The sequence below is a fragment of the Ranitomeya variabilis genome, chromosome 6, assembly GCF_051348905.1.
Source record: "Ranitomeya variabilis isolate aRanVar5 chromosome 6, aRanVar5.hap1, whole genome shotgun sequence".
NCBI lineage: Eukaryota > Metazoa > Chordata > Amphibia > Anura > Dendrobatidae > Ranitomeya > Ranitomeya variabilis.
In genome coordinates this window covers 189,774,974-189,801,542 of record NC_135237.1, presented here as the reverse complement: position 1 = coordinate 189,801,542, position 26,569 = coordinate 189,774,974, and the positions used below count along the sequence as shown (strand labels likewise).

The 26,569-nt window shown below is 45.1% G+C and overlaps 1 protein-coding gene across 2 annotated transcripts in view; it reads left to right on the top strand.

The window, feature by feature from the left end:
- TRANK1 (tetratricopeptide repeat and ankyrin repeat containing 1) overlaps nt 1-26,569 on the top strand; it is a 216,858-nt gene that overhangs the window by 20,050 nt on the left and 170,239 nt on the right. Inside the window, exon 1 of one of the 2 annotated variants that reach the window (XM_077269327.1) lies at nt 19,031-19,113. The exons of the other annotated variant lie outside the window; for it this stretch is intronic. The gene's annotated coding sequence lies outside the window, so the exon portion shown is untranslated. Of the gene's footprint in view, nt 1-19,030; nt 19,114-26,569 lie in introns of those variants that run through there. 2 annotated transcript variants of the gene reach the window in all.

The window sequence follows — 26,569 nt, the reverse complement described above, 5'->3', positions numbered from 1 at the left end:
TGCCAAAGGATTCCCGACCAAGTATTGAGTGCATAACTGAACATTATTATTTGATGTTTTTTTTGTTTGGTATTAAAAAACACTTTTATTTGATTGGTCGGGTGAAATATGCTAATTTATTGAGACAGGTTTTTTGGGTTATCAGGAGTTGTATGCCAAAATCATCAGTATTAAAACAATAAAAGACCTGACAAATTTCAGTTGGTGGATAATGAATCTATAGTATATGAAAGTTTAATTGTAATCATTACATTATGGTAAATAATGAAATTTAACACTATATGCTAATTTTTTGAGAAGGACCTGTAGTCTGCCTAATGGGGTGTATTATACAATATAGAATCTGCCTATGGGGGGTGCATTATACCCTATAGAGTCTACCTATGGGGAGTGCATTATACTAAATAGAGTATATACAAGTAGAAGAAATGGATGGCACTCACCGGTCTATAAAATCCAAAATTTATTTCCAATTCTTAAAACATCTTCAGCGGGAGAATGGGAAATGGAGTGTGAGGACGATGGCTGTTTTGCGCAAATGCGCTTCTACGGATGACCGGTAGAAGCGCGATACGGCCGTCGTGCTCACACTCCATTTCCCATTCTCCCTCTGAAGATGTTTTAAGCATTGGAAATAAATTTGGGATTTTATAGACTGGTGAGTGCCATCCATTTCTTCTACTTGTATGGACTATTAGTGCTGTTGTTTTCTGGATGGGCACCTGAGAGTCCGCGTACAAATGCATGTAGCGTTATAGGTATACAAGTGGATCATCATGCCTTGTGTGCATTAGTGGTGTGGATCGCTTTGCTGTTTGTGTGGACTAAATAGAGTATGCCAATGGGAAATGCATTATACTATAGAGGCCTATGGGTAGTATATTATACTATGTGGAGACCTATGGGGAGTGCATTATACTATATTGAGAACTATCTGGTGCATTATACTATACGGAGGCTAACTAGGGGGTCATCATACAGTGTTGGAGCCATTTAAACGGTTTGGTGGCTACTAAGGGGTCAGTATACTGTGTGGGTGGTACTCTACAGCGATGGGACATTATACTGTCTATAGGGAAACTACAGGGGGGGAGATTTGGGACATTATTAAATGTAAAGTGGGCCCTTATTGTTATAGGGGAACTCGGGTTACTGTAACTGTCAAAGTGGCACACAGGGCATTTTTACTTTCTAGGTTTCTAGTGGGCAAAATGTGGGCACTGTTTGCTAGGGCACTTGCACCCGGCATTACTATATTCTATCTAGAGGGTTGCTTTAGAATTTAAAGGGCACATAGTACCACTCAGCAGGTGCAGTAATAGGGACACATACGGCATCAGCGGCTCAGCATTGGGGTATCAGCAGGATGAGGACTTTGTGCTGGTTGGGAAAATTCCTAGCAGATGCTTCAATTGATTCTGTCAGAGGTGCCGCATGTGCTTTATCCAACTCAGGACGCAGAGCATTGTGGCTGAAAAATTGGACGGCTGACTTCCAATCGAAGGTTAAACTCTGTGGGGTACCCTGTGAAGGGCAATATCTTTTTAGTAAGGCCCTAGATGAGATCCTTGAGAAAGCATCAGACAAGAAAAAGTGTTTTCCACCTCCTTCCTTTCCTAGGCACCGATGGGAGACCTCTCGTTCGTCCTTTCGTGGATACGGATATAGAGGGGGCTGCGGCCGGTCAGACGACAGGTCGGTTCGGGGTAGACCCTGGAAAGACAGAAAAGAAAGGGGATTCCTTTTCAATAAGCCTCCCCCCAAGTCTGATCCCAAACACCAATGTCGCCAAAATCCCAGTGGGGGGAAGACTCCGATTGTTTGTCCACCACTGGGCAGCGCTACCAGCTTCTCAATGGGTAACCAGCTTATTGTCAGAAGGTTTAAGATTCAAGTTCTCCAGCCTCCCGCCAAATCGCATAATAATGACCCGAGTGGCCGGAAAAAATCAGGCCACACTAGAGAGAGGGCTTCATCTCATACAAAAAGAAGTGCTAATAAAAGTAGCCCATCAGGAGATAGGGAAAGGGTTCTACAGCACCTTGTTCCTAACGCCAAAACCAGACGACTCGCTGAGGGCAATATTCAACTTGAAGGCACTAAACCATTATATTCAAGTGGAGAGATTCAAAATGGAGACTCTAAGAACGGCAATAAAAGTACTCGACCCAAACTGTTACATGGCAGTAATAGATCTAACAGATGCTTACTACCATGTGCCAATTGCTGGCCAACACCAACAATACCTGAGATTAGTGGTAAACATTGCCAAAACTCCCACCCATCTACAATATCAATGCCTTCCCTTCGGGGTAGCTATAGCGCCCCGTGTATTTACAAAAATGATTTCCGAAGTAGCATCCTTCATCAGGAAAGAAGACATAATGCTGGTACCCTATTTGGACGATTTTCTGGTAATAGCAAACAGAGAAAATTGCGAAAAAACAGTCGCAAGAGTACTGGAGATACTGACCAAATTAGGATGGATTATAAACCTAAAGAAATCAAGACTAATCCCAACACAAACTCAAGAATTCATCGGGATCCTATTGGATTCAGTCAAACAGGAGTGTGTCCTCCCACAGAGGAAAATTCAAGCTATTCAACAGAAAGTACAACTGTTCCAGCTACGACGGGCCATTTCATTACGGAATGCAATGTCGCTCTTAGGGGTTCTAACGGCAACAATTCCAGCGACCCGGTGGGCACAAAGCCACACACGAGAATTACAATGGCAGATACTAACCGAACAAATGAAGAGTCCATACAATCTGAATCGGAAAATTCTTCTATCTCCAAGAGTTCAGGACTCTCTAGAATGGTGGCTGAGAACAGAAACTTTAAGCAACGCAGTGCCGTGGTCAGTACAGAATCCAGTAGTCCTTACTACCGATGCGAGCCCATGGGGGTGGGGAGCACACTTGGAGGATCAGGTCCTACAGGGTCAATGGGGGGCCTCAATGAGAACAGCGTCTTCCAATCTAAAAGAACTGTCGGCAGTGAGGCAAGCACTTCTTCATATAGGAGAGAGGATACGAGGAAGACGTGGTGGTGTTGTCCGTCAACAACACAACGATAGCCTATATAAATCGTCAAGCGGCACAAGATCAGCATCCCTTATGGCAGAGGCCAGAGAGCTGTTCATATGGACCGAGAACAACCTTCTTTCCTTAACAGGAACATACTTAAAAGGGTCAGAGAATCAGGTAGCCGACTTCTTAAGCCGTCACATATTACATCAAGGGGATTGGTCCCTGAACCAAGGAATAGTTGGGAAAATCTGTGCCAGCTGGGGCGTTCCAGAAGTAGACTTGTTCGCCACAAAAGAAAATCGGAAGGTGAGGAAGTTCTATTCTCTGAACCCAAGAGAACACCCAGAGGGAGTGGATGCGTTTCTGTACCGATGGAACTTTCATCTAGCATACGCATTTCCCCTGATACCATTAATCCTGACAGTCCTCAAGAAAATTCGGGAGGACAAGGCACGAGTAATCCTCATAGCTCCCTTTTGGCCAAAAAGGGCATAATTCACGTGGCTCAGAAGCATGTATATCTCGGACCCGTGGATCTTTCCGGATGCCCCGGATCTCCTACACCAGGGACCAGTTCAACACACCCAAGTGCACAGGCTACATCTCACCGCCTGGAACTTGAGAGGGGGCTCCTATTAGCAAAAGGATTCTCGAACCCTTTGGTGACCACGTTGCTAGCTAGCAGGAAAAAGGTCACGTCAGAGAAATACCAAAAAATTTGGCAGAAATTCCTGGAATTCTCGGGGCGACAATTGTCCTAGACAAGCCAAGAAATTCCGGTAAAAGATTCTAGAATTTCTTCAAAAAGGGTTAGAGAGGGGGCTATCTACTAGCACCTTAAAGGTGCAAGTCTCCGCCCTGGGTGCGCTGTTTGATCAAAAACTTGCTGACCACCCTTGGGTCTATAGGTTCAGCCAAGCCTTCTTTACATCCAGACCTTCAAAATTATTACCTAAGGTGGCTCCCTGGGATCTAAATTTAGTTTTAAATGCCCTGTTTCCCCCTTTAAGCCTCTCGCTTCCATTTCAATAAAATTCTTAACCCTGAAAACAGTCCTCCTGGTTGCCTTAACTTCAGCCCGACGTACCTGCGAGCTGCAAGCTATTTCGGTGAACCCCCCTTACACTACTTTTCAGGATGACAAAGTGATTATTAAAACCGGCCCGGCCTTCCTGCCAAAGGTCCACTCAAAATTTCATAGGGACCAGGAAATAATTTTGCCCTCTCTTTGTCCTCAACCAAAATCCCAGGGAGAGCAAACCTTCCATTGTCTTGATGTCAGATGCTTCCTGCTTCAATACATAGAAGCCACAAAATCTTTGCGTCAGTCATCAGCCCTTTTTGTCGCCTTCCAGGGGACAAACGGGAAAAAAGGCCTCAAAGGCAACTATTGCACGGTGGTTGCGTACGGCTATTTCACTTTCATATTCCTCCTCTGGCCAAGTTCCCCCACAGGGTGTTACGGCTCACTCCACGCGTGCTGTTGCCACATCCTGGGCAGAAAGGGCGAACGCTTTGGTGGAACAGATTTGTAGAGCGGCAGTATGGTCTTCACCCTCCACCTTCTTCCAACATTATAGGCTAGACTTAGGTCTATCAAACTTGTCTTTCAGGAGAAAGGTACTATCTGCTGTTGTCCCACCCTAGGAGTCTTTCTATTTCTTCCTCTCATGTACGGTGCTGTCATGGTGAAGGGAAAAAATGATAATTACTTACCGGTAGTTTGATTTTCCAGAACCATGACAGCACCGCATTAATTCCCACCCTATCTTGGTGATGGTTGTGTGATTCACACAAAAACAAAAAAACTTTATTACATGTAAATAAATATATATATATATATATATATATATATATATATATAAAGGGATATATGTATATATAGAAACTAATAAAGAGCTATACAAAATAAAGGAAATATACGAGTGTGTACTAGCAAGGCGGTCATCTTCCATACTCTGAAAGAAACTGAGGAGAGATGTGCCGACCCATTCTTTTATCTCTGCTGCAGGTTTCCTGTTCCTGGGGGCGGATGCCATTTCTCTCACGTACGGTGCTGTCATGGTTCTGGAAAATCAAATTACCGGTAAGTAATTATCATTTTACAGCAACATCGCTGTCATCTGCTGAGGTTCTCCTACATCCACTATTAGGGCTCATACTCACTTGCGTGAAATACGGCCGAGTCTCGCATGGTAAAACCCGGCTCTGCCGCCGGCACTCCAGAGCGGAGCGTGCGGCCGCATAGCAATACATGGAGCTGCACGGTCCGCTCCCAAGTGGCGACGTATTTCATGCAAGTGAGTATGAGCCCTTAGGGTGCATCACTGAGTTGTAATTAAGGTTGCCTGGATAGGGTCCCACTCAGAAGTTTAGCCCCCCCCCCCCGAACCAAAACCCTAGCTACGCCTCTGACTCAACGTCAATGTAACCTTTTTATTTTCCCTTCCCCCATGACGGCACACCTGAGAGAGGGGATCCGCCCAGTCAGGACAGGAACCCTACTGAAAATAAAAGGGCGGTACCTCTCCCTCGCTTCAGTTGGGTTTCCTGTCCTGACAGGGACCCTTGTGCTGAACACGGCGGTTCGACTTACCCAGGTCCCGTCCCGGCGTGGAAGAACAGGCAGCGCCTGTGCGTCGGAGGTTCGGGTCCTGGAGGCGCCGTCCGCAGGTCCCCCCGGGTCACTGCGTCCGTGCGGGCGTTGTGCAGCATGGTTGGAGGACCGGGTTCCTTCCATGGCTGCCACGCCGCCCACCCCTCTCTGCCGGCGCGGCGGCCGCTTCCGGGTCGCTCTTCTGATGTCGCACGTCAGGCCCGCTGTGAATGGGCGTGCCCGTGTGACGTCGGAGGCAGGCGCCGGATCCAAGATGGCGGCGCCCATGAAGAAAACGCCGGCCGGTGAATGAAGACTCCGGCGGCATGGCAGAGAGGGGGAGGGATCACTATTGGGCACCGGAGAGGCGGGGAGTGCAGTGGTCGCCCCATAAAAGGGTGCTGGACCACAGAAGACGCGCTCATGTCCAAAAACTTCGCCATGGAGGTAGGACAACAAGAGCAGCTGCAGCAGTCTTCTTCACAGCAGCAGCAGCCGGAGCTCTCACCAGATGCCTTGCCGAGCCACCAACATACCAGGAGCAGCCGCTCAAGTGGTAAAAACAGTGGTCGTTCCGTCCGGCAAGATTCGTCAACGTCCAGGAGGGACGCTTCACGTGCATCTGTCCAGCCTCAAAAATCGGTACCCTTGATTGTCGGCGGTGGTGAGTGATCTACGTGAATGTATCCCTTATGGTAACAGGGTCCATTTTTCTGTTTTGATCACTAGGGGTCCAGGAAAGCTACCGGTAAAACAAAGAACCGAGAGTGTGCCCTTTGTAAAAACCCGCTCGCAGTGCAGTATCGGAAGGATCTCTGTGCTGACTGCATAAATAAGACTATTCAAGAAGAAACCCCTAATTTCACCACTAGCCTTAAAGCCATAATACAGGCTGAAATAAAAGACTCCTTAAAATTGGCCCTTAGCGAACCAAGAGGGGGAAGCCGTAGGGCGTCTACAGAGTCGGATACCTCTCAGAGACAAGGGAGTCATAAAACATCCCGATCTCCCTCTACTTCCCCAGCCTCGGTCCACTCTTCAGATTCCTCCTCGGACAGTGATTCAGGAGGTCATCCGTGCCTTCCCACGGAGGACGTGGACAAATTAGTCAAAGCAGTTAGGTCTGCAATGGGCCTTAAAGAGGAGAAGACACCTAGGTCACTAGAGGATGTCATGTTTGGTGGCTTAGAAGAGAGGAAGAAACGCACGTTTCCAGTTAATGCTAAAATAAAAGCATTAATTGAGAAAGAGTGGAAAAGACCTGAAAAAATGGGTTCTTTGCCCTCTTCATCCAAAAGGAGATATCCCTTTGAAAATAAAGACTCTGAACCTTGGGAAAAGATCCCCAAAATTGACGGAGCGGTAGCCAAATGCTTAAAAAAATCATCCCTTCCATTAGAAGACTCGGGTGTTCTTAAAGACCCGCTTGACAAAAAAGCAGATGGTTTTCTCAGACATATCTGGGAAGCCTCAGCGGGGGGCCTGAAGCCAGCAATCGCTGGAACTTGTACGGCCCGCGCTCTGATGGTCTGGCTACAGCAGATAGAGGATCAGCTAAGGGACAAGGTACCCAGATCCGACATCCTTGCCAATATATCCTTGGTGCAAGGGGCAGCAGCCTTTTTAGCAGACTCTTCTGCGGATTCCGCAAGACTAACGGCCAGAGCAGCGAGCTTGTCTAATGCGGCAAGAAGAGCCCTCTGGCTCAAAGGTTGTCCGGGGGATTTACCATCTAAACACAAGCTGTGCTCCATCCCATGTGATGGCCAACTCCTCTTTGGGAAAAAACTTGAAGAAATCCTGGAACATGCAGGAGATAAAAAGAAAGGCTTTCCCAATATCCCTAAAGAGTCCAAAAAACCCTTTTTTCGGAGGAGAAGATTTAATAGAGGTCGCCCCCCAGGAGAAAGAAAAAACTGGGACTTTAGGGATAAGAGAGGCTCAGGCTACATGTTCAAAGGGCCCTCTACATCGGCAAAGAAATCCCCCCAATGACATTACGCCAGAAGTGGGAGGAAGACTCTCCCTCTTCTTTCCGGCCTGGGTAAACATCTCCCCCAGTACCTGGGTCATAAATATAATCAGAGACGGCCTCAAAATAAAATTCACCTGTCCACCCAGACGAAACTTTATTATAACTCCCCGAAGAAAGTCCCAGCAGGAACAATCTGCCCTAGAAGCCGAAGTCCTGGGACTTATCCACAAAAAGGTTCTTCTGGAGGTTCCGGTTCAGGAGGAGGGAGACGGGTTTTACTCCCCCCTCTTCTTAATCCAAAAACCGGATGGTTCTTGGAGAACTATTATAAACTTAAAAAAACTCAACCAATCCATAGAGAACTACTCTTTCAAGATGGAGTCTATAAATACGACCATAAAACTCCTTTTCCAACACTGCTTCATGGCAGTAATAGACTTGAAAGATGCGTATTATCATATACCAATGCATCCGGAATATCAGAAATACTTGAGAGTAGCTCTCTATGTCCAGAACCAGATGAAACATTATCAATACACAGCCCTTCCGTTCGGTCTGTCTACAGCTCCCAGGGTGTTCACCAAGGTGATGGTGGAAGTAATGTCATACCTCCGGTCCCGGGATGTAGTCATTGTCCCATATCTGGACGATTTCCTGGTAATAGGAAGATCAGAGTCCCACTGCACTCATCAAGTATCAGTGGTAACATCAACTCTAAGGGAGCTGGGTTGGATAATAAATATCCCCAAGTCCAGACTGCTGCCAGTAAAATTACAGTCCTTCCTGGGGTTAATACTGGACTCCGAACGTCAGCTCTGCCTTCTTCCAGAAAACAAGGTAGACAAAATAATAAATCTGACCGGTACAGCAATACGCCAGCCGACAATGACTCTGAGAAAGGCAATGTCCCTTCTAGGCTCGTTAACATCGTGTATTCCAGCAGTAGAATGGGCACAATTCCACCTAAGACAACTACAGTGGGAAGTTCTCTCAGCCCAAAGACTGCTAAAAGGGCATTTAGAAGGAAATCTATGTCTCTCCCTGGGCGTAAGGGATTCCCTAGTTTGGTGGACTGTGAGAAACCACCTGACAATGGGGGTCCGGTGGCAAAATCCGGTCATAGACATTATCACGACCGACGCAAGCGGTACAGGTTGGGGGGCTCACCTGAGGTCTCACTCTGTACAAGGGACCTGGTCCATACGAGAAAAGAACTATGGATCAAACGAAAAAGAGCTGTGGGCAGTGGAGAAATCCCTAAGACATTTTCTTCCTTTACTCCGGGGTCGCCATACTCGAATCCTGACGGACAATCGAGCAGTGGTGGCGTATGTCAATCATCAGGGGGGAACGAGGTCCAAAGGCCTCATGCAGGCATCAAACATACTCTTTCAACTAGCAGAACAACACCTGTCATCTCTGTCGGCATTGCACATCAAAGGCACAGAAAACACTCAAGCGGACTTCCTGAGTCGCAGAGGCTTAAGGCAGGGGGAATGGTCATTAAACCCCCAGATATTTCAACAAATAGTCCAAGCCTGGGGCACACCAGAGATAGACTTGTTCGCCAACTCCCACAACAGAAAAGTCAGGAGGTTCTGCTCCTTGAATCCGAGAGAACATCCCTTCGCAGTAGATGCCCTACTGATACCTTGGAAGTTTTCTCTGGCCTACGCATTCCCCCCGATAGTGATGATTCCAGCTGTGATCCGGAAGATCAGAGAGGATCAGGCGAATATCATCTTCATAGCTCCTTTTTGGCCAAGGAGACCTTGGTTCTCCCTTCTAAGGCAGATGTCGGTAACAGACCCATGGATCCTGCCAGAGGTTCCGGACCTGCTAACCCAGGGCCCAGTGACCCACTCTCAGGTGAAGGGCTTCCATCTCGCAGCCTGGAATTTGAGAGGGCGTTACTAAGTCGCCAAGGATTCTCTCCAGGGTTAGTCTCCACCCTGTTGAAAAGCAGAAAACCCATAACCTCTAGAATCTATGGTAGGACATGGAAAAAATTTCTCGACTTCCTGGGGGAACCATTGGGGGAGGTGGCTCCAATAGGTCCTATCCTAGAGTTTCTGCAAGCAGGATTACATCTTGGGTTAGCAACCAGCACCCTTAAAGTTCAGGTTTCTGCCTTGGGGGCCCTATATAATTGTAATCTTGCCTCAAATAAATGGGTCTCACGATTCATAAAATCTTGTAGTAGATCTCGGCCAGTTATTATCCCAAAAATCCCTCCTTGGGATCTAAATTTGGTCTTAGAAGCCCTGACTAAACAGCCCTTTGAGCCTTTGCAGGAGTTATCACCTAAGTTACTTACCCTTAAAACAGTTTTACTAGTAGCCTTAACATCGGCACGTAGGGTAAGTGATTTACAGGCCCTGTCAATATGCCCTCCTTATACTCAGGTTTTTGATGACAGGATTGTTCTAAGACCAGACCCGGCTTATCTCCCCAAGGTGGTTCAAAAGTTCCATAGGAGTCAGGAGATTACTTTACCATCTTTCTGTAGTAATCCTAAAAATCCAGGGGAACAAAGGTTCCACATGTTAGATGTGAGAAGATCTATGTTACAATACATGTCTGTGACTAATCAGTGGAGGAAAGACCAAACCCTATTCGTAGCCTTTCAGGGTAGCAAAAGAGGGTGCGGGGTAGCTAAAAGTTCCATTGCTAGATGGATCAGGGAGGCCATTAGTTTATCCTATTCTGCAAGTGGCACTCCGGTTCCTGACGGCATCAAGGCTCACTCCACCAGAGCCGTGGCTACCTCCTGGGCAGAGAAAGCTGAGGTATCAATTGACCAAATTTGCAAGGCCGCTACCTGGTCCTCACCCTCAACTTTTTTCAAACACTACCGGCTAGACCTTTCCTCCTCTGCTGACCTAACCTTTGGTAGAAGGGTGCTCCAAGCGGTGGTCCCTCCCTAAGGTTTCATTCTACAAAATTCTCTCAGGTGTGCCGTCATGGGGGAAGGGAAAACACCAAGGTTACTTACGGGTAGCCGGTTTTTCCGGAGCCCATGACGGCACCCGTATATTCCCCCCCTTTTTTTCACCCTTTCGGTGTGCACTATTGTTTTGGGTGTGTTTAGTTAATATAATGTGGTGTTGGATTGCCATGTATACTAACCAGGGGGGCCTCTCATGCTCTGAAAACCAACTGAAGCGAGGGAGAGGTACCGCCCTTTTATTTTCAGTAGGGTTCCTGTCCTGACTGGGCGGATCCCCTCTCTCAGGTGTGCCGTCATGGGCTCCGGAAAAACCGGCTACCCGTAAGTAACCTTGGTGTTTTTTAGTCAATGGAGCGGTCTGCAGGTGTTTCTTTTTGCAAACTGATATCTTTATCTTTTAATTGGGGCAAAGGCTGATTTTTAAATATTTTTTTGTTTATGTAAATATTTGTTAAACACCTTTTCACTATTCATTTAATTTTGAGGGCCCTTAGGAGATTTGAACCTGCGATTATTTGATTGCTTATTCGCAATATAGAAAGAACAGTCTGGCAGTAAAGAATAAAAATGAAAGTTGGGCGAGGCTTCATAGAACTACATGGCAGTGACTGTGGCCTTCTGCAGACACTCAGCTGTTATTGGCATCCTGCAATCGATTTGTGGCCAGGGGTGTCCGATAGGCACCAGAATCGGCGCACCAGGGGAATTGTGGTATGTAAGGGGTCAAACAGAAGCAATTCTGATCCTGCATGTATGGTTGTGTCCAGTGACGTAACTTGAAACTCATGGGCCCCGATGCGAAAGCTCCGAGGCCCCCAAATATTTTAAATCTTTAATATCAATAGTCTTTTTCTATAGGCCAAAGGAACTTTTAGGGCCCCCTAGGCTCCAGGGCCCGGGTGCGTTTCAACCCAGGCACCTGTTGTAGTTACACCCCTGGTTGTGTCAGAAATTATTACGACTGGCTTTTTATATGCCATATATCAAAGGCCCACTGGAGTAATATGAAGATTGATGAAACTTGAGGCGATCAGGCACAATCCGCCGCTAATACAACTCTGTGAGAAAAAACTGGATCCGGCGGAAAAAAAACGGATCCATTGTTTTCTAAACTCGCCGGATTGTGCCTGACGGCAAAAACCTGATGTGTGAAAGTAGCCTTAGTGTGACAGTAGCTGGCAGTAAGGGAGTGGTTACTGATGCAGACCGTGCATGATGGAGGATTTTCTGAGGCTGTTGCTGAAAGGTGTGTACCCAAGATAAAATAGAAATATTTTATTAGTATATGAAATAAAAAGCAGAAAAAGTCTAAAAAAGACTTCGGCTACTTTCACATTTGCGGTTAAGTCCGCAGCGCAAACGCATGCAAAAACGCATGCAAACATCTGATAACGCAGCGTTTATTATCCGCATCAGCTTACACATGATGGTAAAAAAAAAAAACAGCGTTAAGATGCGTTTTTACATATGTTTGCGCTTTATTTGCGCATGTGTTTGATATTTTGAGGAGGATGTGTCTTTAATGGGCATGTCTAAATCAGTTCCTGAACATGCGCAGTCCGAAGTACGCAAGCGCATCAAACGCATGGGTACGCAAAGACATGTGTACGCATGCGCTCCCATAGACTGTAATGCGTTTTTTTGCCGCATTCCTTGCGCTAACAACCGCATACGTTTCTAGGCGGCAAATTGACGCCTCTAAAATTACTACATGTAGCGTTTACCGCGCCAAGCCGCAGATGACGAAACGACGCATGCGTCGTCAAACGCGGCAAAACACAACCAATCGCAGACACATGCATCCCTAATGTTAAAGATAGGGATACACGACACATGCGGAACATTGCGGCACAAACACTGCGGACACAACCGCAAATGTGAAACCAGCCTTAATAATATAAACCGTTGTTTAGAAAATTGGGTGTAGAACAAGGCAGAGTGATCTCCAAGCAACCAAGACCAAAGAAAGATCGAAATAACGCAGGTAAATACATACAAAATAATCACGATGATAATAGCCACAATTAATACAAAAATTAGTATAAACCCAGTGGGTATAGAGATGTAAGACCACCAATGGCAAAAAGAGATGTAAATATATAAGTACCCAAGCAAAACACTAACATAGCAAGTAGTAGTGTTAACGGGATCAGGAAATTATATGTTGCATTACGGCGATCAGAAGAGAACTAATTCACATGGCCATGGTGCAATGTGCTAAAGTGAAGGTGCATAGTGAATGGAGGCACTCTAATACATGATAACCATTGCAACAATAGGATCTGAGAACACAGTGTAAAAAGCAAACAGTACCTGTGCAATTTAGGTTGCTTAGGAGTAGACCCCGACTAGCGCTTCGCTACTGCTTCTTCGTGGTGGTGGTGGTGGGGGGGGGGTAGATGTTTTCTGAGGCTGTAGCCAGTAGCTGCAGCAATTGCTTCAATTTTAGAATGCGCTATTTGGCCATGCAGTTTTTTACAGCTGCAACACATTTATTTTTTATTCTTCAACAGTAAAATACCGTACCTTGTGCCTAAAAAAGGTATACTCCAAAGCTGCTGTAATTTTTTGTAACACTATGGTTCTAATGCTGGCAACGTACTGTTGACCACTTATTGAAAAAAAAAATCAATAATAGTCTCAAATCGTTCTGGCTGACTAGCATTATGCAAGGATTTTGAGGGAGGGTTGTAGCTGACCAGATGACTAGCATGTTCTGGTTGGTATTTGGGGGCCAATGCTGGGAGCTGAAGAACATTTACCACTGGCACTTTGAGACACATTTCTGCAAGTATAGAAGAGCAGAGAGCCATATCTAGTAGGGCATATACTAAGGAAACTGCCACATCTGCTGCATTATTCAGCAAAAGGCCCAAAATTTAGTGACGGGCATTTAAGTGATTTGTTGCTCTAGTAAGAAGGAGTACAACAAACCACCAAGTGGCAAATTTACTGTAAAGTAAATCTGTCATGCTGAGGCTGACATCTAGGGGTGGGGTAGATTTAATTTTCTGGTGTATATACCGCCTCCAAAACAGGCCAGATTTATTGAGAGGTGTGTACCTATCAATAATTTTGGTGCACCTTTGACTTAGGATTCAAGACTGCTTGATAAAATACCCTGATAAATTTGTGATAATTTTCCCCTCCGCAAGTTAATGAATGTGTCTGCATGACCGTGTGTGCAGTGAAGGCTGTCAGTCACGTAGCAGACTTTCTCACCTTTGTCCTCCCAAAAAATGAATACTCAAATGAGACAGTTTAGAAAGAAGAGGATCACACTATTTCAGTGGCTGTGTCTGGGGTAGCTCAGGTTGGCAGAAAATAAACCTAAACTTTTTTTGTAATAACTAACTCCTTATGAATCCTTTAACGGTGAAGTTGTTGACCTGCCTGACTGTAAAACAAGAAAACCTTCTTATTACTGCATCCCTAAGTAGCAATCCTAACATCAGGCGTGCATTGGTTAATGGTAAGTGCATGCTGTTGTAATGTTTGTATATGGGGCGTAAGTGTTGTCAAATACAGCACAATTCTTGTGTTGGGGAGAAATAGAAACTGAAACTTAATAATGGTGATTTCCCTGCTTTGACATCAGAAGAATGATACTGAGGGAAAGCTTTTATTAGTCCATGAGCCAAGAACCAAATTTGACGATATCGGTACCAAGCGGAGTGACTAATTCTCTTTGGTATTTTTAGGTAGATGCATGTCTGTAGTTTATTTTTTGATATGATAGCCCTTACATATACGTAGCTTATTAACCCCTTCAGCCCTAGGCCTATTTGTACCCAAGTGCCTAAGCCAATCTGACCTGTGCCACTTCATGGGCTAATAACTTTGGAACGCTTTCACCTATCCAAGCCATTCTGAGATTGTTTTCTCGTGACATATTGTACTTCACGTCAGTGCTAAATGGGAGTCAATATATTTTACCTTTCTATATAAAAAAATGCTAAATATTCGGAAATTTTGGAAAAATCGGCAATTTTTTAACTTTGAAATTCTCTGCTTTTTACAAAAATACTGATACCCCCCATAATAGTTATTAATTTACACTCCCCACATGTTTACTTCATATTGGCATCATTTTGAAAATGAAACCTTATTGTTTTACGACGTAATAGGGCTTATAGTTTTATGCGCAATTTTTCACATTTACAGCAAAACCCACTTTTCAAAGGACCAAGTCACTTCTGAAGTCACTTTAAGGGGCTTACATAACAGAAACCACCCATAAATTACCCCATTTTGCAAACTACACCCCTCAAGCTGTTCAAAACTCATTTTTAAAAACTGTTAACCCTTTAGGTGTTCCACAGGAATTTTAGCATGAGCCAAGAACCAAATATGACGATATCGGTACCACCCGGAGTGACTAGATGTAGTATTTGTAACAAAATTTAATCCAAGTTATGTAAATACACACTGAACATGTCATGTGCATATATATATATATATATATATATATATATATATATATATATATATATATATATATATATATATATATATATATGTTACTCCATAATATCTTCAACATCGGACTCTGAATCTGACTGTTGTTCTACTGGCTCGTCTTCAGTACCCTTGTTCTGGCATGTCTGTAATCTGCACATGTCTGTGCACTTCAGGCCATTGCTGAGGCAAGTACACTGAGGAAGTTCACATGACCGCACACACTTGCAGGACAGTAGCTGTATAATAGCTTCTGGTGCTGGTGCCCCTTGCATCCACTTGACAACAAGCTTTCCGTCGTTATCTATCATCCAACCGCAGTCTGTTGGGTTTGCAACCCATGGCTGGCTCTGCAGACTTCTCCTCCAGATCGCAGCCTGGTAGTTTGCACGCAGTGCATGCATGAAAAGGCAGTCCTGGCAAGGAGGGAGTTGATTTGACTCTACCACTCCACGTCTGGCACAGAACAGCTGATAACGGAGCCTGTTTACCTCAGTTGTTTGGGTAGTTGGCAGGTACATGTGGCAGGTGATTTCCTGTAACTTCTCAAAAAGTTCGGTAGACACTTCCCATGAACGACCAACTTCCTGAAAGGCATCCTGGTATGTCTTGTTCATCTTCAACTGCTTGAGTGTCGTCATCTTCCCACGGCCAGCGAATGCACTGACGGTGTCACAGCCTGTAAATGCATGCATACCAATCAATGAATCACATACGCTGCCTCCCAATGTTCGGCTCAGAGTGGTGATATCCAGGAATCTTGTCCGGTTCTGTGTACCGCATTTCTGGAACAGGTGGGATGGGATTTTGTGGCACATGCCCAGACACAGGACCATGACATCAGTATCCTCCGAAGTGATGATGACCGACTTGTAACCAGATTCTGCTGCATGAAGAGCATGGAGAAGGAGGCGTGTGTCTGCTTCTTCTTGATTTGACTTAAGGTCAGCAGCCTCTTCCCACTGTTCTTTGGTGATCTTAAAGCAGAGCTGCTCACATGTGACATACAGCTCCTTCTCCTCAAGCTTCTCCCTGTGGTGTTTCGCCTTCCATTCTTCTACCAGAAACTTTATGAGACTTGCCTTGTTGGAGGAACTACTTAGAAGCTTTTTCCACTGCTGGATGTTGTGCCCATGTTGAATGTTCTTGAAATGGATCCCTGTGCCTTCATATCTGTTGACTCTTTCTGTATCTTTGATGGATGTCTCCTTGTAGACGTCAAAGACAATATCAATGCGCTTGCTCTTAGCACCCTCATGGATAGCGCGACTCATTGCTGTGCCTGCTAGCTGGCCAAATGTTGCATTGTTTCCCTTCAGTTTCTGAACCAGGCTCATCCCATCAATGATGGTTGCAGAGGGCTCGGGGATCACTTCTGCAGGACGAGCATTCCTCTCCAACTCCCTTGCGAGGGCAGCCTTGTTGGTCTTGCGGATAGACCCATCACCATTGGCAAGTGCCCATGGCAATGGACCCAGGGGATGAGTCAAGACATCACTCATTTGTAGCTTTCTGTTCTCAGCTACAAGTATCATCTGGCCAAATAGGTTTCTGTCAGCCTTCAAAATTACCTCCTTGCCAAGACCTTGTCTGCGTGTCTTCATTTGGATGTTAGAGAACGTTTTAAGTTTGTTCTTCGTCATCTTGTCATGAAACAATGTAGTTGGCTTATCGGTACCCAAACGCTCATCCTTGAATGTTTGATATGCATCCTCTCCTATACTGTATGCCCCTTGAAGGTCTTTGGCTACATCTGGTGGTGCTACAGTCGCTGTTGACAAACTGATAAGTTCACCATTATGCTCTTTGTTGAAGGGGTTCACCCAACCTGTCTCCAGCAGTTGAACGAAAGATTGGACATCGGCTTCATCTCTTCTAATCCTAGACACCTGTAGGTCTGAATGGCTGAAGTCAGTATATTGTTGGCCTACCAGGGCCCTCAGCTGCCTCAAGTACATACTGCGGTACTCTGATGTCAGGTAGAACCTGGAAACAGCTCCAACTTTGAGGCTGAAGCCTTTTGTGCCCCCTGGTGTCTGGGTGTCTTTGTTGATTGTCTCTTCAATGGTCTGGTCCACAGGAATTCGTCCAAAAGGATTCTTGCTACCGATCTGGACCAAAAAGCCACCTTGCATGAAGTATTCATGGACCTCTGGGTGTTCTATGGGCAGCCGAGACATTGTGGCATAGTAATAGGTTAGGTATCGGGCATAGTTGACCTTGTCATAGGCAAAACACCATGGTATCATCTGTCGGATTGCTCCTAGGTGAAGCATCCAGTTGCCTTCTCTTGAAGCTCGAACCAGGGCCAGCATGGTCTCGACCATGTCCAAGTATGACATCCAGAATGCTGAGAGTTGTTCATTTCTGAGGGTCTCAAGATAAACTTGAAAGAGCTTCAGGGTAAGTGTGCAAGATTCATTATCCAAGAGCTTTTCGAAGGATCCCTGCGACACACTGATGCGAAAGTTTGTGATGTTCTTCAGTGTTTCATCCAGATGGTGAAGGTCCCTTGCATGGTTTTCTTCTAGCCATGGAAGGAAGTTTTTCCATGCAAGCAGAGGGAGATAGGAGCTCTGCAGAGAAGACCGGAGAGTCCTGTTCAGCACAGAACGTGTATGTGTCAGTGTGTGTGCGTGTGTTGGGGCACCTCAGGGTGTCTTCAAATGTGACATAGCCCCCTAGATTTCTTCCAGTAAAATTTGCACTCCAAAAGTCATTTGGCGCTCCTTCCCTTCCGAGGCCTGCCGTTCCCCAATACTGCAGTGTACGACAACATATCGGGTGTTGTTGTGTTCGGGAGAGATTGGTGAACAAATAGTGGGGTGCATTTTTTGCTGGTACACCTCTTAAAAATAAAAAAATGAGCCTAAAATGACACCTTCATGTAAAAAATGCACTTTTTCCATTTTCTCAACCAAGTGTTTCCAACTACTGTGAAACACTGGTTGGGTCAAAGTGGTCACTATACCCCCTAAAAGATTCCTTGGGGGTGTAGTTTCCAAAATAGGGTCACTTTTTGGGGTTTCCACTGTGGGTGTACCTCAGGCAGCCTTCAAATGTGACATGGCCCCCTAGATTTCTTCCAGTGAATCCGCCACCCAAAAACCACATAGCGCTCCTTCCGTGTTGAGCTGTGCTGTGTGCCCATACTTTAGTTTACGAGTACATGTGGGGTGTTTCTATAAACTGCAGAATTAGGGTAACCAAGTTTGGGTTTGCCGTTAACCCTTGCTAGGTTGCAGGTAAAATTGGATTACAATGTAATATCTGGAAAAAAAATGAAATTTTGAAATTTCGCCTTCATTCTGCTAAAATTCCTGTGGAACACCTAAAGGGTTAACAGTTTTTAAAAATGAGTTTTGAACAGCTTGAGGGGTGTAGTTTGCAAAATGGGGTAATTTATGGGTGGTTTCTGTTATGTAAGCCCCTTAAAGTGACTTCAGAAGTGACTTGGTCCTTTGAAAAGTGGGTTTTGCTGTAAATGTGAAAAATTGCGCATAAAACTATAAGCCCTATTACGTCGTAAAACAATAAGGTTTCATTTTCAAAATGATGCCAATATGAAGTAAACATGTGGGGAGTGTAAATTAATAACTATTATGGGGGGTATCAGTATTTTTGTAAAAAGCAGAGAATTTCAAAGTTAAAAAATTGCCGATTTTTCCAAAATTTCCGAATATTTAGCATTTTTTTTATATAGAAAGGTAAAATATATTGACTCCCATTTAGCACTGACGTGAAGTACAATATGTCACGAGAAAACAATCTCAGAATGGCTTGGATAGGTGAAAGCGTTCCAAAGTTATTAGCCCATGAAGTGGCACAGGTCAGATTGGCTTAGGCACTTGGGTACAAATAGGCCTAGGGCTGAAGGGGTTAATAAGCTACGTATATGTAAGGGCTATCATATCAAAAAATAAACTACAGACATGCATCTACCTAAAAATACCAAAGAAAATTAGTCACTCCGGGTGGTACCGATATCTGGCCCGGCTCATGGACTATATAGGCATGTGCACACACACAAGTCGCAGTCTCTGCTTTGTTACAGTCAGACAGCTGCTCTTCTTTGAATCCTTTGTTTATCTGTGAGGAAAAGGTAATGTGCTCCATTATTACTTCTCCTGCCACAAATTGTAGAAATGATTGTAGTAATTGTGCATCTGAAGAAAGGTTGTGATCATGTCTAGAGGTGAGGGTAGCGGACAGTTAAGTTTGGTGCTAAAGCCGAACACTGACTTCCCCTGAAGTCCCATAGAATGCCTAGAGAGATAAAGATTGATTCTCCTGCCTCCCCCAGATCCAAAGTTTGCGTCTTCATTATTGTTAATGGAGTTCTGGTACCCGAACTGAACTTTTCAGCTAAAGTTTGTGACGGGTACCAGGACCCGAACCTCCACGGGTCCGCTCATCTCTAAGCATGTCGATACATATAGGCATTTTTTTAGACACAACATGTTTGTTTTTGTAAACATATTTTTGTTGTTTTTACATTGTGTCATGTAAAGCCCTTCGATTTATCAATGTTCATCTTTTTTGTGGTCACTGCTAAATAGTTTCCCATCTTAACCTTTTGTTACATGCCCGAAAATTTCTAGAATTTTGGGAAGAATGTGTGAGCTACTACTTGGACGTTTCCACTTTTCAGAAAGGTACAAATAGGGTGTGGGATGCAGGGGTGAGTTGTGTTTTTACGCCACCATGAGCCTGTAATAGAACAACTGGAATTTTTATCAGGTTAAAGGCAGTGATGTGTGTTGCGACAAGTTTTGAAATCGCATATGTTGAGTAATCCGCAGCGTGTACATGAGAACAAGAAGTACTGGGCTACTAGGCAATTTTATCTGCAGTCACTTAATGCATTAAAGGGTTATTCTCATCTCAGCCTTTGATGACTGACATGGAAATGACTCCAATCAGTCACTGGCAGCTGGAGGTGGGAATACGGAAACTGCGAGAGCTGCTGAGCTATGTAGTCCATGAGCCAAGAACCAAATTTGACGATATCGGTACCAAGCGGAGTGACTAATTCTCTTTGGTATTTTTAGGTAGATGCATGTCTGTAGTTTATTTTTTGATATGATAGCCCTTACATATACGTAGCTTATTAACCCCTTCAGCCCTAGGCCTATTTGTACCCAAGTGCCTAAGCCAATCTGACCTGTGCCACTTCATGGGCTAATAACTTTGGAACGCTTTCACCTATCCAAGCCATTCTGAGATTGTTTTCTCGTGACATATTGTACTTCACGTCAGTGCTAAATGGGAGTCAATATATTTTACCTTTCTATATAAAAAAATGCTAAATATTCGGAAATTTTGGAAAAATCGGCAATTTTTTAACTTTGAAATTCTCTGCTTTTTACAAAAATACTGATACCCCCCATAATAGTTATTAATTTACACTCCCCACATGTTTACTTCATATTGGCATCATTTTGAAAATGAAACCTTATTGTTTTACGACGTAATAGGGCTTATAGTTTTATGCGCAATTTTTCACATTTACAGCAAAACCCACTTTTCAAAGGACCAAGTCACTTCTGAAGTCACTTTAAGGGGCTTACATAACAGAAACCACCCATAAATTACCCCATTTTGCAAACTACACCCCTCAAGCTGTTCAAAACTCATTTTTAAAAACTGTTAACCCTTTAGGTGTTCCACAGGAATTTTAGCATGAGCCAAGAACCAAATATGACGATATCGGTACCACCCGGAGTGACTAGATGTAGTATTTGTAACAAAATTTAATCCAAGTTATGTAAATACACACTGAACATGTCATGTGCATATATATATATATATATATATATATATATATATATATATATATATATATATATATATATATATATATATATATGTTACTCCATAATATCTTCAACATCGGACTCTGAATCTGACTGTTGTTCTACTGGCTCGTCTTCAGTACCCTTGTTCTGGCATGTCTGTAATCTGCACATGTCTGTGCACTTCAGGCCATTGCTGAGGCAAGTACACTGAGGAAGTTCACATGACCGCACACACTTGCAGGACAGTAGCTGTATAATAGCTTCTGGTGCTGGTGCCCCTTGCATCCACTTGACAACAAGCTTTCCGTCGTTATCTATCATCCAACCGCAGTCTGTTGGGTTTGCAACCCATGGCTGGCTCTGCAGACTTCTCCTCCAGATCGCAGCCTGGTAGTTTGCACGCAGTGCATGCATGAAAAGGCAGTCCTGGCAAGGAGGGAGTTGACTTGACTCTACCACTCCACGTCTGGCACAGAACAGCTGATAACGGAGCCTGTTTACCTCAGTTGTTTGGGTAGTTGGCAGGTACATGTGGCAGGTGATTTCCTGTAACTTCTCAAAAAGTTCGGTAGACACTTCCCATGAACGACCAACTTCCTGAAAGGCATCCTGGTATGTCTTGTTCATCTTCAACTGCTTGAGTGTCGTCATCTTCCCACGGCCAGCGAATGCACTGACGGTGTCACAGCCTGTAAATGCATGCATACCAATCAATGAATCACATACGCTGCCTCCCAATGTTCGGCTCAGAGTGGTGATATCCAGGAATCTTGTCCGGTTCTGTGTACCGCATTTCTGGAACAGGTGGGATGGGATTTTGTGGCACATGCCCAGACACAGGACCATGACATCAGTATCCTCCGAAGTGATGATGACCGACTTGTAACCAGATTCTGCTGCATGAAGAGCATGGAGAAGGAGGCGTGTGTCTGCTTCTTCTTGATTTGACTTAAGGTCAGCAGCCTCTTCCCACTGTTCTTTGGTGATCTTAAAGCAGAGCTGCTCACATGTGACATACAGCTCCTTCTCCTCAAGCTTCTCCCTGTGGTGTTTCGCCTTCCATTCTTCTACCAGAAACTTTATGAGACTTGCCTTGTTGGAGGAACTACTTAGAAGCTTTTTCCACTGCTGGATGTTGTGCCCATGTTGAATGTTCTTGAAATGGATCCCTGTGCCTTCATATCTGTTGACTCTTTCTGTATCTTTGATGGATGTCTCCTTGTAGACGTCAAAGACAATATCAATGCGCTTGCTCTTAGCACCCTCATGGATAGCGCGACTCATTGCTGTGCCTGCTAGCTGGCCAAATGTTGCATTGTTTCCCTTCAGTTTCTGAACCAGGCTCATCCCATCAATGATGGTTGCAGAGGGCTCGGGGATCACTTCTGCAGGACGAGCATTCCTCTCCAACTCCCTTGCGAGGGCAGCCTTGTTGGTCTTGCGGATAGACCCATCACCATTGGCAAGTGCCCATGGCAATGGACCCAGGGGATGAGTCAAGACATCACTCATTTGTAGCTTTCTGTTCTCAGCTACAAGTATCATCTGGCCAAATAGGTTTCTGTCAGCCTTCAAAATTACCTCCTTGCCAAGACCTTGTCTGCGTGTCTTCATTTGGATGTTAGAGAACGTTTTAAGTTTGTTCTTCGTCATCTTGTCATGAAACAATGTAGTTGGCTTATCGGTACCCAAACGCTCATCCTTGAATGTTTGATATGCATCCTCTCCTATACTGTATGCCCCTTGAAGGTCTTTGGCTACATCTGGTGGTGCTACAGTCGCTGTTGACAAACTGATAAGTTCACCATTATGCTCTTTGTTGAAGGGGTTCACCCAACCTGTCTCCAGCAGTTGAACGAAAGATTGGACATCGGCTTCATCTCTTCTAATCCTAGACACCTGTAGGTCTGAATGGCTGAAGTCAGTATATTGTTGGCCTACCAGGGCCCTCAGCTGCCTCAAGTACATACTGCGGTACTCTGATGTCAGGTAGAACCTGGAAACAGCTCCAACTTTGAGGCTGAAGCCTTTTGTGCCCCCTGGTGTCTGGGTGTCTTTGTTGATTGTCTCTTCAATGGTCTGGTCCACAGGAATTCGTCCAAAAGGATTCTTGCTACCGATCTGGACCGAAAAGCCACCTTGCATGAAGTATTCATGGACCTCTGGGTGTTCTATGGGCAGCCGAGACATTGTGGCATAGTAATAGGTTAGGTATCGGGCATAGTTGACCTTGTCATAGGCAAAACACCATGGTATCATCTGTCGGATTGCTCCTAGGTGAAGCATCCAGTTGCCTTCTCTTGAAGCTCGAACCAGGGCCAGCATGGTCTCGACCATGTCCAAGTATGACATCCAGAATGCTGAGAGTTGTTCATTTCTGAGGGTCTCAAGATAAACTTGAAAGAGCTTCAGGGTAAGTGTGCAAGATTCATTATCCAAGAGCTTTTCGAAGGATCCCTGCGACACACTGATGCGAAAGTTTGTGATGTTCTTCAGTGTTTCATCCAGATGGTGAAGGTCCCTTGCATGGTTTTCTTCTAGCCATGGAAGGAAGTTTTTCCATGCAAGCCTCATAAGTGCTTCATAGACCAGCTTGTGTAGTCTCACTGCTCTGTTGTACCTCCGGCCGTCCATCACTCCAGACACTGATCCTTCAGCGATTACACCGGATTCAACACACAGATCTCTAAGGCCTGCATCCTGAAATCTGTTCCCTATGATAGAGAGGAGATTACAGATTGTGTGGAAGACACCCATTCTAATTATAATGTTCTTGAACTTCTCCTGTTTCCAGATAACCTCGGCAGCTTTGGCATAGAGTGCTTGATCAAACACACACACAATTCTGTTAAGCTTCAGGGTCTGCATGATGGCATGTGTTTGCTCCAAGACTTCATTCACAGTGGACATGGCTGTTGCAGGAGCATTGATAGTGGGCAGGTAGCTTACAGTGTCCTGGGCCACTACAATGTCGCTGCGGATTTTTATGTTGAACCCAGTCCAACTGCTGGTGGTCTGATCCTCATGGTCTGACATTCTAGCCAGAAGCCAGATATGGTTTTTGGTTTTTGAATCCTGGACCTCCTTGGTAGTGTTAACATTCGAAGTCTCAATCCTGGGTGGCTCTCCCCGCTGCCCAACATTGTATATCGGTAGCATTAATTCTGTCAGAGTTATGCTTCTTTTCTTCGACTTGGTTACATCTGGCAGGACTTTCTTTGTCACAGAGCATGCAACATTGGACTGAACAGCAATGCCATTGACTCTATGAGATGTACCTGCTCCACTTAGTGTCTCCTCAAGTCTGTCAATGTTATCCCAGGCCAGGGTTGTGAACACACCTGGGTAGATACTTGCTGGCATTGGGATGTCATCCTTTGAACATTCCAACTTCTGGATACAAAGGGCTGTATCGATCTCCTCAGCCATTGAATATGACACACAGTGGCCAAGACGATTCAGAGTTCGAATCAGTTCTGTATTGCCGGTCAAAGACTTAACTGCAAAGGATAGCAGTACGTGCTTTGGTGGCTTTGTCTTTCCATTGGTAACAGCAAAAACCAAGTCACTGCCGAAGGATGTGGCAAGACGTTGAGCTCTTTCACAGGTAGTTTGGCACTCACAATCTCCTGTAAGCAGGGTTTGCAGGAATTGAGTGACTAATGCAGGAACGACATTCTGATCTGTATTGGGAGGCCATGGCTGACTCACATCTTGCTTCTTGATCTCATTCCTTAGCTGCATTGCTGCTTTGGTTACGATATCTCCAGAGTTAGCAGCTCTTGCTTCTTGCAGATCTTTTGTCATGCTGTGTACTTGCCGGACAAGGTCGTCCATTGATAGGCTACATGGATAGACTAGAAGCTTACCTTTCTCATCTGAGAGAAAGCGGAGTGATTCCCCAATCTCTGTTTCAAGTTTTCGTCGAACATGTTTCTTTGTCGATGGTTTCAGTTGGATGATACCACGGGATATCATTAATCTCTCAAGCCTAGATGTGAGGTTTATCATAGGCAGTACTTCTGGGTTTGGGAACAATTTAGTCCTTATATACAAGAAGAGTTCTTCAAGGGCCTCTTTCTCTGCCTCTTCGTAGCGTACTTCCTCGCTTTCGACCTGATTTTCAGCTGCACTAGACCTACAGGCCACTTGGGAATCATCTTTTGTGAATAGTTTGTAGCACGACTTGTGGTAGTGCCCCTCTGCAGCAACAAGGTCTCTGCTAAGTAAACCAAGTATTCTCTGTGTGCCTTTCCTTATCGCTGCTCTGCGGATCGTCTCATCTGCTCGTAGCTCAACACACTGGACAATTGGCTCCCTTGTTTGTTTTCCTTTTAGGTACTTGCTTGACTTCTCACAGAAGATACATACTTTGGCATACACCCTGCTATCACTGGGGGCACCCCTCGGTAGCTTCCTCATGGAGATTTTGCTTGCTGTTTCGACATTGACACCCTTGCCAAGGATAGAATCCAGTGACTTCTTCATTGTAAAGATACTACGACATTTACGGTGATATTGTATGTGTGGTATTTCTCCTTCTTCAAGGCCCTTAGCTGCTACCAGGACTGATTCATGCTGCCTGATCTCTGCAGCCCTAAGCAATGTTTTCCAGGAGTCCAAATCCTTAAGGGACGCCAGATCATCGCTGTCATCATTAGAGCAGTGTATGATACAGTCGATCCGTGATTTCTTCCTTGCTGGTACTTCCATCATGCCGTTAGATAGTCAGTAAACACCTGCAAACACAAAGAAAAACATTAAAATTTTATTTACCGTATTTCCTGGCGTATAAGACGACTTTTTAGCCATGAAAAACATGGCTCCAAGAGGGCGGTTGTCTTATACGCCGAATACAGCCGCCGGGGGGAAAGGCCGCCGCGCAGGGAAGGAGGAGGCAGGGGCCCACCTTCATGAGGCGCTCGTTCTTAGAGCTGGGAGCGCTGGTGCTAGGTGACTGTTCCCCCTCTCTCCACAAGTTCCTTACCAGCAGCAGCACACAGTACAGGACTACAGGACCTGTGGTGATGTCACGGCCATGTGATCAGTCACAAGCCTGGGAGGTGTCAGCCTCTACAGAGGGAGATAGGAGCTCTGCAGAGAAGACCGGAGAGTCCTGTTCAGCACAGAACGTGTATGTGTCAGTGTGTGTGCGTGTGTTGGGGCACCTCAGGGTGTCTTCAAATGTGACATAGCCCCCTAGATTTCTTCCAGTAAAATTTGCACTCCAAAAGTCATTTGGCGCTCCTTCCCTTCCGAGGCCTGCCGTTCCCCAATACTGCAGTGTACGACAACATATCGGGTGTTGTTGTGTTCGGGAGAGATTGGTGAACAAATAGTGGGGTGCATTTTTTGCTGGTACACCTCTTAAAAATAAAAAAATGAGCCTAAAATGACACCTTCATGTAAAAAATGCACTTTTTCCATTTTCTCAACCAAGTGTTTCCAACTACTGTGAAACACTGGTTGGGTCAAAGTGGTCACTATACCCCCTAAAAGATTCCTTGGGGGTGTAGTTTCCAAAATAGGGTCACTTTTTGGGGTTTCCACTGTGGGGGTACCTCAGGCAGCCTTCAAATGTGACATGGCCCCCTAGATTTCTTCCAGTGAATCCGCCACCCAAAAACCACATAGCGCTCCTTCCGTGTTGAGCTGTGCTGTGTGCCCATACTTTAGTTTACGAGTACATGTGGGGTGTTTCTATAAACTGCAGAATTAGGGTAACCAAGTTTGGGTTTGCCGTTAACCCTTGCTAGGTTG